Raw genomic sequence first — 12165 nt, forward strand, 5'->3', positions numbered from 1 at the left:
GAACAGTACCAGCAGCGTATGTCCCTTTTAATCAGGAAAAAAATTTTTTTTCTACAGAGACCTTATCAGCAGATTTCATCTTTGGTTTCATTGGCTACAACTGAATGACATAGCCACCCTGAACTGCAAGACAGACTAGGAAAGGGAAGTTGTCATAACTGGCTTCATCATCTGGGGCCAGGCATAAACAAAGTCAGGATTCTATCATCAAGGAAGAAACAGGAATGGATTTAGAACAGAAAACTAATGGTGTTTGCCTTAAATATCCAATCTGAAATTGTGTTTTCTGCATTTCTTCAGCAAATTGGTGCGGTAGAGATCTAATAATTTCTTACAAGTAAAAAATATATAAAACAGTGTAAATTGTGAATACCACATTATTCCTACCCTCTATTATCCATGACACAATTAATTTGGGTGAAAATCAATTGTATAACTTTTATCAGTTGAGGGAGATCCATGAAATACAAAAACATTAGGCATTCTATTTCACACAAAGAATATTCTAGTTTGTGATCTCTTGCCTACTTTGAAAATTTATTCATACTGCCATATCCAAAATCATATCTGTAGGACACTGTTAGGCCTAGTGCATTTTAATCAAGAGAGAGCATGATGATTACTTAATACACACACAAAAAAATATTGGCCAAAGATAGAGATTGAGTTTATCCAAGAAGTACAAATTGTTTGATATTATTGCTATAGAGAAGACAAGTTTCTTTCTCTTGGCAGCATTTTTCTCATGTAGATGAGTATTGCCTTGTGGTCTTGTAACAAAGTGCTCCAACCATTATCGGACATGTCAACTGCCACTTTGAACAGGTTTAAAATGCCTGGGGCTCTAAAAACTGATAAGAAAAATCAGAGCCTATTTTAGCTTTTCAAAAGCTTCTTGACACTCCAGGGGACAGATATCCTATCCTCATCATGGTTTTCTCTTCTAAGTAAAGTCAAAAAGCAGACCAGCTAGAGTGCCAAAGTGAGGTACTTTGTATTAATGTTTTTATCCTCAACATGCTGATTTGGTCTTTTAAATTGTTTGCTTGTATGGATGTAAGACTTTTCTAGTTTTTCATAGTTCCTTGTTCTATAAAGGAATTGAATGTACTTTTCCAAGTTTAATCCTATATGTTTAATCTCTGAAAACTCAAATTTGAATTTTCTAAGCCTCAATATAAAACCCATTTGTTTAACATTCAACAGATCTTTTTGGTTGTTCACGCACTATGTATAGACACTGTAAAGAAAATCAAATGCACAACAGTGAATAAGATAATAGTCCCTGCTTTTGCTGAGCTTACAGTGGAGTGAAGAAGAGAAATTTTGTTATTCAAAGGAAGTTTCCCAGGGAAATTCAAAACTAAGCTAAGACCTTGTGTTGCCTAAGGAAAGTAATGCCAGCTGGTGAAACAAACAAACCCCAATTTCTCAGCAGTTTAATACACAAATGATTTACTTCTTATTCACGTTATAGTTACATGAAAGTCCCAGGCACCTTCATCTTAGACTTCTGTTCTCCTCAAAGTCTAACTGAATTTCCAGTTAGGTGGTGGATGGAGAAATAGAGCAAGGTTTGTTTGTAGCAGGGCTTTATGGACCAGGACTGACAGTGGTGCATCACTTCCCTCACATTTTACTTAGTGACACCAGTTACACATGACTGCAAGGGAGGCTAGGAAATGTAGTCTAGCCATGTGCTGATGATAAAGAGGGAAAGCTAGATACTGCTGAACACAAGTAGTGCCTACCCAAACCTGAAGGGTGAGTAGCAATTAGCTATAAAAGTTGAAGCAAGAGAGAAGATGGAGAGATGTAATGAAGAATGTTACAGACAGAGAAAGCACAAAGTAGAAGACCTGGAGGCAAGAAAACATGGCAGGTAGAAGCTGAAAGTTGTCCAGTGTGGCTGGAAAATGGAATTCAAATTGGTGAAGTGAATAATGGGCAGGTCATGGACATCTTTGTGGACCATTTTAAGGAACATGGTCTTTACCCCAAGAAAAGTAGGACTCCATTAAATGTTTTAACCAGGGAAGTGAGATGATCAGATTAGATATTTTTTAAAACCATAATTCTTGTGGTATGGAAAAGAAATTGGAAGAAGTGAGAGTGAGAGTAAGACTGAAGGCCAACTAAGAAGCTGTTTATAATTTAGGTGGTAGGCCCTAAACTAGGATAATGTCATTAAAAGCCGTAGGAAAAGAAAAAATAGATTGTTTTGGAAGATATCTGATAGGAAGCAAAATTGAAATAATATGGTTTCTGATTAGATGTTGGTTGCATGGAGCATCAACCTGCAACATTTCAGATATTTTTCTGCATTTTAGCTAGGAATACTTACTTGTTCATCTTAGTAAGCTAGAATAAACACTCTGAGTTCATATAACAACTCATTTATCAATACTTGGAATGAGGTTAGGGTGTTCCCAAGTCAAAGAGCAAGATAGCACACCAATATATTTAATTTAGAATTATAAATGTAGTTGGGGACTACTATTCCTCCAAGGCCACTTGCCTGAAATAATTACATAAATCAATAACTGAGGTGAATTAGGAAGTTCCTAATTGACTCTGGGCATCTGATATCTCATTTTCCTCCTTTCATAGACTTCTAAAAATTACAAGATTGCCTAAATTGAAAAAAATTTTCTGCTTCATCACAAATCAGGTTATATTTTGGCTTGGAGTGAAGGTTTAATTTTGTCACTGGCTGAAGAAGTCGGGGACATCTTAGACAAAAAAGGAAGAGGTGCCAGTAGTCTTGCTGTGCAAAGGCTTTTTCAGCATATTTCAGGACATATTTGTTTAACAGAATCCCAGACTGCATTCTGGGACCTACCACCTGAAGACATTCTGTGTTTGCAATATCAAGTCACAAATGCTGCTTGCCAAGATTCACGCTGCTGCTCACCTAGCCAGGCCTGACCACCTTAAGAACTGAGAATAGTGGGCGGAAAGTCCTGGCTGACATTGTGGAAATTGGGTCATGCCCACAAGCTCATCTTTAGAAGTCACTGCCTACTATGTTCTGCAGTGCCATGGTGTGTTCCCTATTCTGCTCCTGACCAGTGATCCTGAGTGATGTCATGGTGTTCCTGGCTTATTCTTCATTCCTCTCTCCCCTAGACATACCCAGCAACTTCTTACTTCCTCATAAATCCCACTTACTTCCCTGTGCATTACTTGCATTCTGTGCCATATTCCAGTCTTCAACCTGTCTACACTTGGCATCTGACTCCTCCCCAGGAGTGAGGAGGTACCCCACTTGTATCTTGAAGCTTCCCCTACCCTCTGGAGAGCCTCTGCCTTACAACTACTATCCTGGCCTCACCCCAGTTATTATGGTTGGTCTCTGCAACTGGAATTATCCTTCAGATCCCACGTATACTACTTACTTTCCAGTGCTACAAAATATTATCATAGAACTGGCCCCATATTTCTCTTTTTTGAATTTGGAATTTAAGAAATTTGTAGCAGCAGGAATTAATTAATGACGATTACTCCTGTTCTTTTTAATTTTTTTAATGTCTATTTATTTATTTTTGAGAGACACAGAGAGAGAGGCGCAGAGTGCAAGCAGGGGAGGAGCAGAGAGAGAGGGAGACACAGAATCTGAAGCAGGCTCCAGGCTCCAAGCTGTCAGCACAGAGCCATGAGGGGCTTGAACTCATGAACCATGAGATCATGACCTGAGCTCAGTCGATTCCAGGAGCCCCATATAATTACAAAATTTTAAACAAACATCAGCTATTAGCATTAATGTTGTCTGTGAGCTACATTAAACAAAGTGTTTGTAGAGGAAGACAGAAGATAAGTGAATAATAAATATTATTCATGGAATCAGTCGATTAAATGTCCAACTTTGGGTCAGGTCATGATCTCATGGCCTGCGAGTTGGAGCCCCATGTTGGGCTCTGTGCTGACAGCTCAGAGCCTGGAACCTGCTTTGGATTCTGTGTCCCCCACTCTCTCTGCCCCTCCCCACTCATGTTCTGTCTCTCTCTGTCTCTCAAAAATAAAAATAAACGTTAAAAAAATGAAAATTTTATAATTATAAAACTTTTGATAGATCACATTTTCAGAACATTATGGTGAGGCAGGTGGGGGTGATGTTATTATTTCCATGTTCCAGATTAGGACACTAAAGTTCATTTAAGTTAAATACTTTGCTCTGAATGAAACAACTAGTATACAATGGATTTGGGATTCAAACTTGGCTCTCCTAACTCAAATTTAGTATTCTGGGCACTTGATGGGATGAGCACGGGGTGTTATACATAAGTGATGAATCATTAATTCTACTCCTGAAACAATTATTATACTGTATGTTAACTAACTTGGATTTAAATAAAATAAAAAGAATTACATACATGCATACATACATAAACTAACTTAAAAAAAACTTAAAAAAATTAGTATTCTGTTTATTACCTTCGATGATAACAAAGAGTAGTATAAAGGAACAAGTCTGTTGGGAAAAGTAATTTGTCTAAAACTTTAAATTTACATGATGTCTCACAAAATATGGTTATAGTTTTTTAGCCACACCTTAGTATGTGAGGATTTGAAGTATCACCTAAAAAGTGAGATTATTGCAGGTTTTTGTGATTCGGGATGAGGAATGGTTTTCAGGTTGGAACTGTAACAATGACAGGTTGAAAGCAGAAGTCTCCCCAGTCTAGTTTAATATAGTTACAGAGGATTAAAATTACCTTTTGTTGGGGGTTATTAAAAAAGGGCTTTGAGCCTCAGTATACGTCTTCAGAGAATGGGTACAGATGGAATGGGATAGAAAACAAGCTGGTTACAGAACTATCAGAAACCTGTGCTTTGTAAATTGCATTGCTTTTATGCTTCTGTACTCTGCTTATTTCCCTTTTTCTTCTACCCTTGCTAGTTAATAGAGTTGCTTTGAAAGTTCTTTCCTGTCTAAGGGAACCAAGGATAGGAATTTGATCCTATTTGGGTTGGACATTACCTGTAGACCCCTGAGGACTCAAAATGGTGGAGTGTGTGGAAAGGTGAATCTCTAGGACACAAATTTGGGGTCATGTGGTCAACTGGCTTTTCCTATGTAGAGATTCTCCTTCCTTGGGTAAAATGTTGGAAGAATGCTGCAGCCTTTTTACTTTTGTTTGTTATTTCCCCCCTTAAGAATCTTCACATGATTTGAGTGTGAATTGAGGCAGGGTAAAACATGGTTGGGAGGAAAAAATAATAATTATCTTATAAACACATAGTTTAAAAAATATGTTGATACTAAAACTATTTAAATGGTAAATATAATGTTTAGATAAGGCTTTTCTCTGTTGGTGTCTGATCTTTGAACTTTCCAAATTCAAAAGGATTTTTTTTGTACTTTTAACTTTTTACTCTGCAGTGTCAGGTGACAAGCAGCACAGCATAGTTCTCAAATGCAAAAGTAAAATAAATTTCAGGATATCTTTCCATTTTTCCAAGCTGAAGAGAAGAAAGAATTAAAGTCTCTATTTGCCTGTAGACTTCTAATTTAAAAAATTGGGGAGTTTTCCTCTTCTATTGATTAGGCCTTGAAGCCTGGAGTTAAACAGTGGATGCAACAAACATCTACCCCCCTTAGAGACTGAATCCACAAATATCTTGCCCTAATTTTCAAACACCATTGATAAAGAGAGAAAGAAAGAAGGAGGGAGGGAGGAGAATAAATAAATCTAAAGATATAGTAATTGGAATATCGCTTTTTCTGATCCATGGAGTTGAAGGATCATCACCGACAAGAGTTCAAATGTACCTGAATGAGAATACCAGACTATATTATAGTAACACTAGCATATTTTCCTTGCCTATATCAATTGTCATGAAAGTTGTGTTTACCTGGTGTTATTGTATAATCAACATGCTTGACCTTGGCAGTGAAGTGAAGCCTGTAGGACTAGAAATTAGTTTACACTGAACTTTATAAGGACCCATCCCTGTATTGGTACATGCTATAGGTTGGCACTCATATGCAAACTAGTTAATTATTCATATTTTTCTTTGCTTCCCTTATAGCAGAATGGTGAAACCAATTTCTTGCATTTATAATTCTAAGAAGGAACGTAATTCTAATGGAAAAAATAATTAACAAATACTATCCAATAAAATGTACAATTCCAATGCTATCAGGACGACCAAGCAATTTTTATATGCAAGAAGTAAACTACAGGCACCTGGGTGGCTCAGTCGGTTGAGCATCTGACTTCAGCTCAGGTCATTATCTTGTGGTTCACGAGTTCTAGCCCTGCATTGGGCTCTACGTTGACAGCTCAGAACCTGGAGCCTGCTTCAGATTCTGTGTCTTCCTCTCTCTCTGTCCCTGCCCTGCTCACACTCTGTCTCTCTCTATCAAAAATAAATAAACATTAAAAAAAAGAAAACAAATCCTTCATGGATATAAAAAAAGGAAGAACCATAAAGAAGAGAGAAAAGTTGCTTTTCCTACTATTCTATCACCACCTGTTCTGTTGCTACTTCTGCAAAGTGAACACAGAGAGGTACCCAGTTAATCTCCCTGAGTAACCAAATATTTAAAACAAGTGAATACACAAAAACCTTTCAGCAACCTTCATTTGTAGACAAGGTAACCACAGATAATCAATAAATAAATTGACCAAGCACTTGTAAGAAGAATGTATTTGTCACAGGGCTGTGTTGCTTAAGGACAGTATACCTGACCAGCTTCTTGTTCCTGGATTCACTTAATCCAGGTGACTGCTTCTTTCCAAATCCTCTCAGGTCTTGGAATAAGTCTTACTCAACACACTGATTTGAGATCAAGTCAGAGTTGTTGGTGGCCTCTCTCTAACCCTGGTGTTTGTCCCAAATGTTTCTGGTTGGGTTCACTTCCTATCTCCTAATTACATAACTGATTTTCTTGCCAATTTCTCCAAATCTCATGTTTCTCTGTTCTCTGACACTTACAATATTAGTTTGCTAGGGCTGCTGTAACAAGGTACCACAAACTAGATGGCTTAAAGAACAGAAATGTATTGTCGCACAGTTCTGGAGACTAGAAGTTCAAGATCAAGGTATCAGCAGAATTGGTTTCTTCTGAGGGCTATGAGGCAAAATCTGTTCCATGCCTCTTTATCCTAGCATTTGGTGGGTTGTTGGCAATATTTGGTGTTCTTTGGCTTATAGAGACATTACCCTAATCTCTGCCTTCAGGTTCAGCTGGCATTCTCTCTCTGTGTGTTTATCTCTTCACAATATGACACCAGTCATATTGGATTAGGGGCCCACCCTATTCACCTTAACTAATTATATCTGCAACAACCCTATTTCCAAATAAGGTCACATTCTGAAGTACTGAGGAGGCTAGGACTTCAACATATGAATTTGGGGAGGCACAATTTAACTCACAACAGCTTACTCTCGTCCTAATTTCTTAAAAAAATTTTTTTTAATGTTTATTTATTTTTGAGGGAGAGAGAGAAACAGAGGGTGAGCAGGGGAGGGGCAGAGAGAGAGGGAGACAAAGAATCTGAAGCAGGCTCCAGGTTCTGAGCTGTCAGCACAGAGCCTGATGTGGGGCTTGAGCTCATAAGCCATGAGATCATGCCTGAACTTAACTGACCTGAGTCAGATGCTTAACTGACAGAGACACCCAGGTGCCCCTGCCCTAATTTCTAAATGTCATCCAGTTTACTTTCTGCCAATGGCATACATATGGTTCACCTTTGCTTATTCTACCAATTCTTTGGTAGGCACCTCACATTTGATTTTATTTTCACCTAACTATACTCATGATCTTCCTCCTTTCTCCTTGGAACATTAATGTCCTGGGCTTACACCTACTATGGGAGTCATGTCTAATTATACTTGGCCCTGTGAAGCAGGCAAAATAATGCCCCTCGCCAAAGATATTCAAATCCTAATCCCTGAAACCTGTGGGCCTGTTAAGTTCCATGGCAGACTGATGGAGATTACAGGTGGAATTCAGGTTCTTAATCAGCTGATCATAAAATAGGGAGATTATTTTGGGTTATTCTGGTAGGCCCAAGGTAATAACACGGTCTTTAAAAATTGAAGAAGGGGGTCACAGAATACAGTAAGAGAAAGAGACTTGATTAGGGAAGTAGGGCCAAAGAGATGCTGTGTTGCTGCTTTGAAGATGGAAGGGGGCTATGAGCTAAGAATTGCATGTGGAAAAGGCAAGGAAATAGGTTCTCTCCTACAGCCTCCAAAAAAGAGGCTTTGCTGACATATCTTAATTTTGGCCTGGTAAAACCCAAGCCAGACTTCTAAACTATAAGACTATATGATAATAAAATAGAAAACTATTACATACAAGAATCAGAAACTCCTGGACACACCCTTATGTTTAAGCACCAGTCTTTGAATGGTCCTGAAAGTTATCCTCTTCTCCTACTTCTAGGTATACCCCAATTAATCCATTCTGCCACCACTTCAAATATTAGAATAACCATGCAATAGATGCAGCATGGTATAATTAATGCATTACAGTTTGCATAAACATTGGAGCCAGATTTGACTGCAAATTCTGGTTTTGCCACTCTCTAGCTGTATGACTTTAGATGAATTACTTAACCTTCCTGAGCTTTAATTACCTTTCTCTTATCTATAAAAGAGAGATAACAAAGCATACCTCTTATTATGAGGGTTAGTAATAATATCTGTAAGTTCATCCAACACTGTGCATTGTATATACTAAGTACTCAATAAGTGGTAGCTATTATTAATGCATTTTAAATTCTTAAGACCACTGTTTCATTTTTCTACCACATTTTATTTTAGTCAAGGCTAAAGAAGTCAGAAGAAAAACAGATAATGAGATCTTGAAAGGAAGATTCAGGGAGGCATTATATCTTAGAGTAACTTATTGATGGATGGATGGATGGATTTTCAGGAATAAATCATAAAACTAAAAAAAAAAGTGTCCACTGAATTTTAGGGGGAGGGAGACACCCTGAAATACAAGAGGAAAAACTTGCACATTGTGAAGTATTATTTTTTAATTGCAAAATATGTGTTGTCCTTCATTAGACAGAGAACAAAAAGATATTTTCTCTGTTGAATAATAATGTAAGTAGCCTGAAAGCTCTTTGGGAGATCACGTGCTTATATTCTTTTTCCTTCAAGGGACTCTATATATCATGGGTTAAATCTGCCTCGTGTTATCACGTCATCATGAAGTTGAAAGCCACCAAAATATCCTTAGAAAGATGAAAGTTATAAAACATCTAAAACCTACTTATAACAAAAAATAGTTCATTAAGAAACTATTTCTTAAAATCTCTTCTGTTTAAAAAAAGGGGGAAATGCAAACAATGCTAAAATGATGCTAAAATCTTATAGTAAAATTTGATAGGGTAAAGTGGTAATTTCCTCTGAGAGTTAAAAAAAAACTCTAAGAAATAGCAATGGTTGTTGATCTTAATGTCCTCATCAAAGCAGGGGCAAACCACAAAGGCTGCACTACAGAGCTACAAACTCCAAAATGGCTTAACACCATGATATTCAGCAATCATTGTATCTGAATCAAATACTGCAGTTTGTTAGATATTTGTCAATTAAATGATGGAGAAGATCAACTTAAAATATGTTTTGAGACTCAAAATGTATTTCTAATTTTAAGAACATAAGAAATAGACATTTATAAAGAATAGGAGGGGCTCCTGGGTGACTCAGTCGGGTAAGTGTCCGACTTCAGCTCAGGTCATGATCTCATGGTTCATGAGTTCAAGCCCCTCATGGCTCTGTGCTGACAGCTTGGAGCCTGGAGCCTGCTTCAGATTCTGTGTCTCCCTCTCTCTCTGCTCCTCCCCTGCTTGCACTCTGCGCCTCTCTCTCTGTGTCTCTCAAAAATAAATAAATAGACATTAAAAAAATTAAAAAGAACAGGAGTAATCGTCATTAATTAATTCCTGCTGCTACAAATTTCTTAAATTCCAAATTCAAAAAAGAGAAATATGGGGCCAGTTCTATGATAATATTTTGTAGCACTGGAAAGCAAGTAGTATACGTGGGATCTGAAGGATAATTCCAGTTGCAGAGACCAACCATAATAACTGGGGTGAGGCCAGGATAGTAGTTGTAAGGCAGAGGCTCTCCAGAGGGTAGGGGAAGCTTCAAGATACAAGTGGGGTACCTCCTCCCTCCTGGGGAGGAGTCAGATGCCAAGTGTAGACAGGTTGAAGACTGGAATATGGCACAGAATGCAAGTAATGCACAGGGAAGTAAGTGGGATTTATGAGGAAGTAAGAAGTCGATATAAATGCCTATCCAAATAAAACTGTGTTTTAGCATGACATCACTCTGAAAGCAACAACAGTTCAACAACCAAAATAGTAATGATAGTGATAATAATAATTAAAAAGCAATTTAAATCTTTACAGAAGTCTCTCAAAAATACCAATTTTATCCTAACGCATAGCAAAAGTTCTCAAAATTTTTTTTCATCTCTTTCTGAATAACTTCATCTCCCTAAATTCTATCTCCAAATCACTTCCAAAACTCAAAATAAACCTCTTCTCCAAACCAGCCCCTTTTCATTCTTAGTCAACATTTGTTTCACCTTTTGGGCCTGTTATGTTATTCTTCCAGTAACCTTCTCTTACCCCTATAGAGCAAGCCCTGCTATGTGGGTCCCTTTTAATCTTCTTCCACCCTCACACTGATTCTGTACAAAAAAAACAAAAAACATAAACTCAGATAGTGAACACATAATTCTACTCATAGATCAAAAGAAAAGAAGTTCTGGATATTTGTGAGTTATTTTTTCCTGTCACAATGAATATTATGTTTATTTCCATCACATCTTGCCAAATTTAGAGTAAAACATATTTTCTAGAGTCTTCTCCAGAGCACTGTTTTAGAAAAGGAGTCATATGGCTCTCAGTTTGTCCATTGGCACCATTCCATCTGCATTTGTTATTTACTTTGACCAATTGTTCTTTTAATTCTTCAAAACTTTTGAGTAGCTAAAGTTGGGTAGCTTGTTTAGATCACTTGTTTGCATTATATTGATCAACTCTCTCTAGGAATGACATCACAAATACATTGCCTACTTACTGCCACTCCTACCTCCCTTTGTTCATAGGTGACATCACTAGTAGATTACTGCATCCCCCCCCACCCCCGCAATGAGCTTGGATTAGAATTCTTCTGAACACAGTACTCCAGACAAGTTGTTATCAAATGTTACTGTGCTTCAGAATCATCTGGAGGACTTACAGAGATTGCCTCAGAGTTTCTGGTACAGTAGGTCTGGGGTAAGGATCAGGAATTTGCATATCTAACAAGTTGTTGGGTGATAGTAATGTTGCTACTTGGGGGACCACACTCCAAGAAAGTTTCAGTCAATTACTACCGTGACTGAACACAGTTAGCTTATAAGATGGAAGCTATTTGCTGTTCCTTGTCACAACACATGATCTCCATGAGTTTTCAGAAAACAGATAATAGCCATCCAGAGCAGATGAGGACCCTCAAAGTTTATATTACAGGTGTCCTATAAAAGTTCTCTTTCCTTTAATTGAGAAAACTTCTAGTTTCCCTTCCAATATGAGTCCACTCAGTATCATGTATTCTGCATCACAAATTCTTTGTCTTGGACTTAGTTCCAGCCTTTTGAACTATGCCTTTCCACTTAATACTTTGAACTACCAATTTGATTTCCAATCTCACCTTTGAGCTGAAGAAAGCAGGTCAATGGGGCTCCTGATTACCTTAAAAGATAATTTGTACAGGAATCACAAGTTTTTTTCATAGTTGTTTTCATAGGAAAACAATACAAACAGGACCCATATTGTCTAAAAAAAGTTTTGCTAGACTTCACTTGCTTCGGTCTTATCAAGTGTTCAATGTGGAAAACAAACTAAATAGTTAAAACTTAGAAAACTAAATGTGTCACTCTTGCGGGGAGGAAGGAAATAAGGGGAAATACTTGAAGTGAGAAAGGAATACTAAAGAAGCAATTAATATCTTCTCTCTGATAAGCTGCAAATAGATAGCTGAGGGCTTTTAACATTGCTCTCAAGCACAAAAGCGCCTTGAGGTATACCTACCTACACAGATACATGTACATAAAAACTGATCTAAAACAAAAAAGAGCTATATTCAATACACAGGGGGACTAACACTGTCTGACTCCTCACTTTGTGTCAGACTGCTAAGCAGACA

The sequence above is a fragment of the Prionailurus viverrinus genome, chromosome C2 (genome assembly GCF_022837055.1).
Source record: "Prionailurus viverrinus isolate Anna chromosome C2, UM_Priviv_1.0, whole genome shotgun sequence".
Lineage (NCBI taxonomy): Eukaryota > Metazoa > Chordata > Mammalia > Carnivora > Felidae > Prionailurus > Prionailurus viverrinus.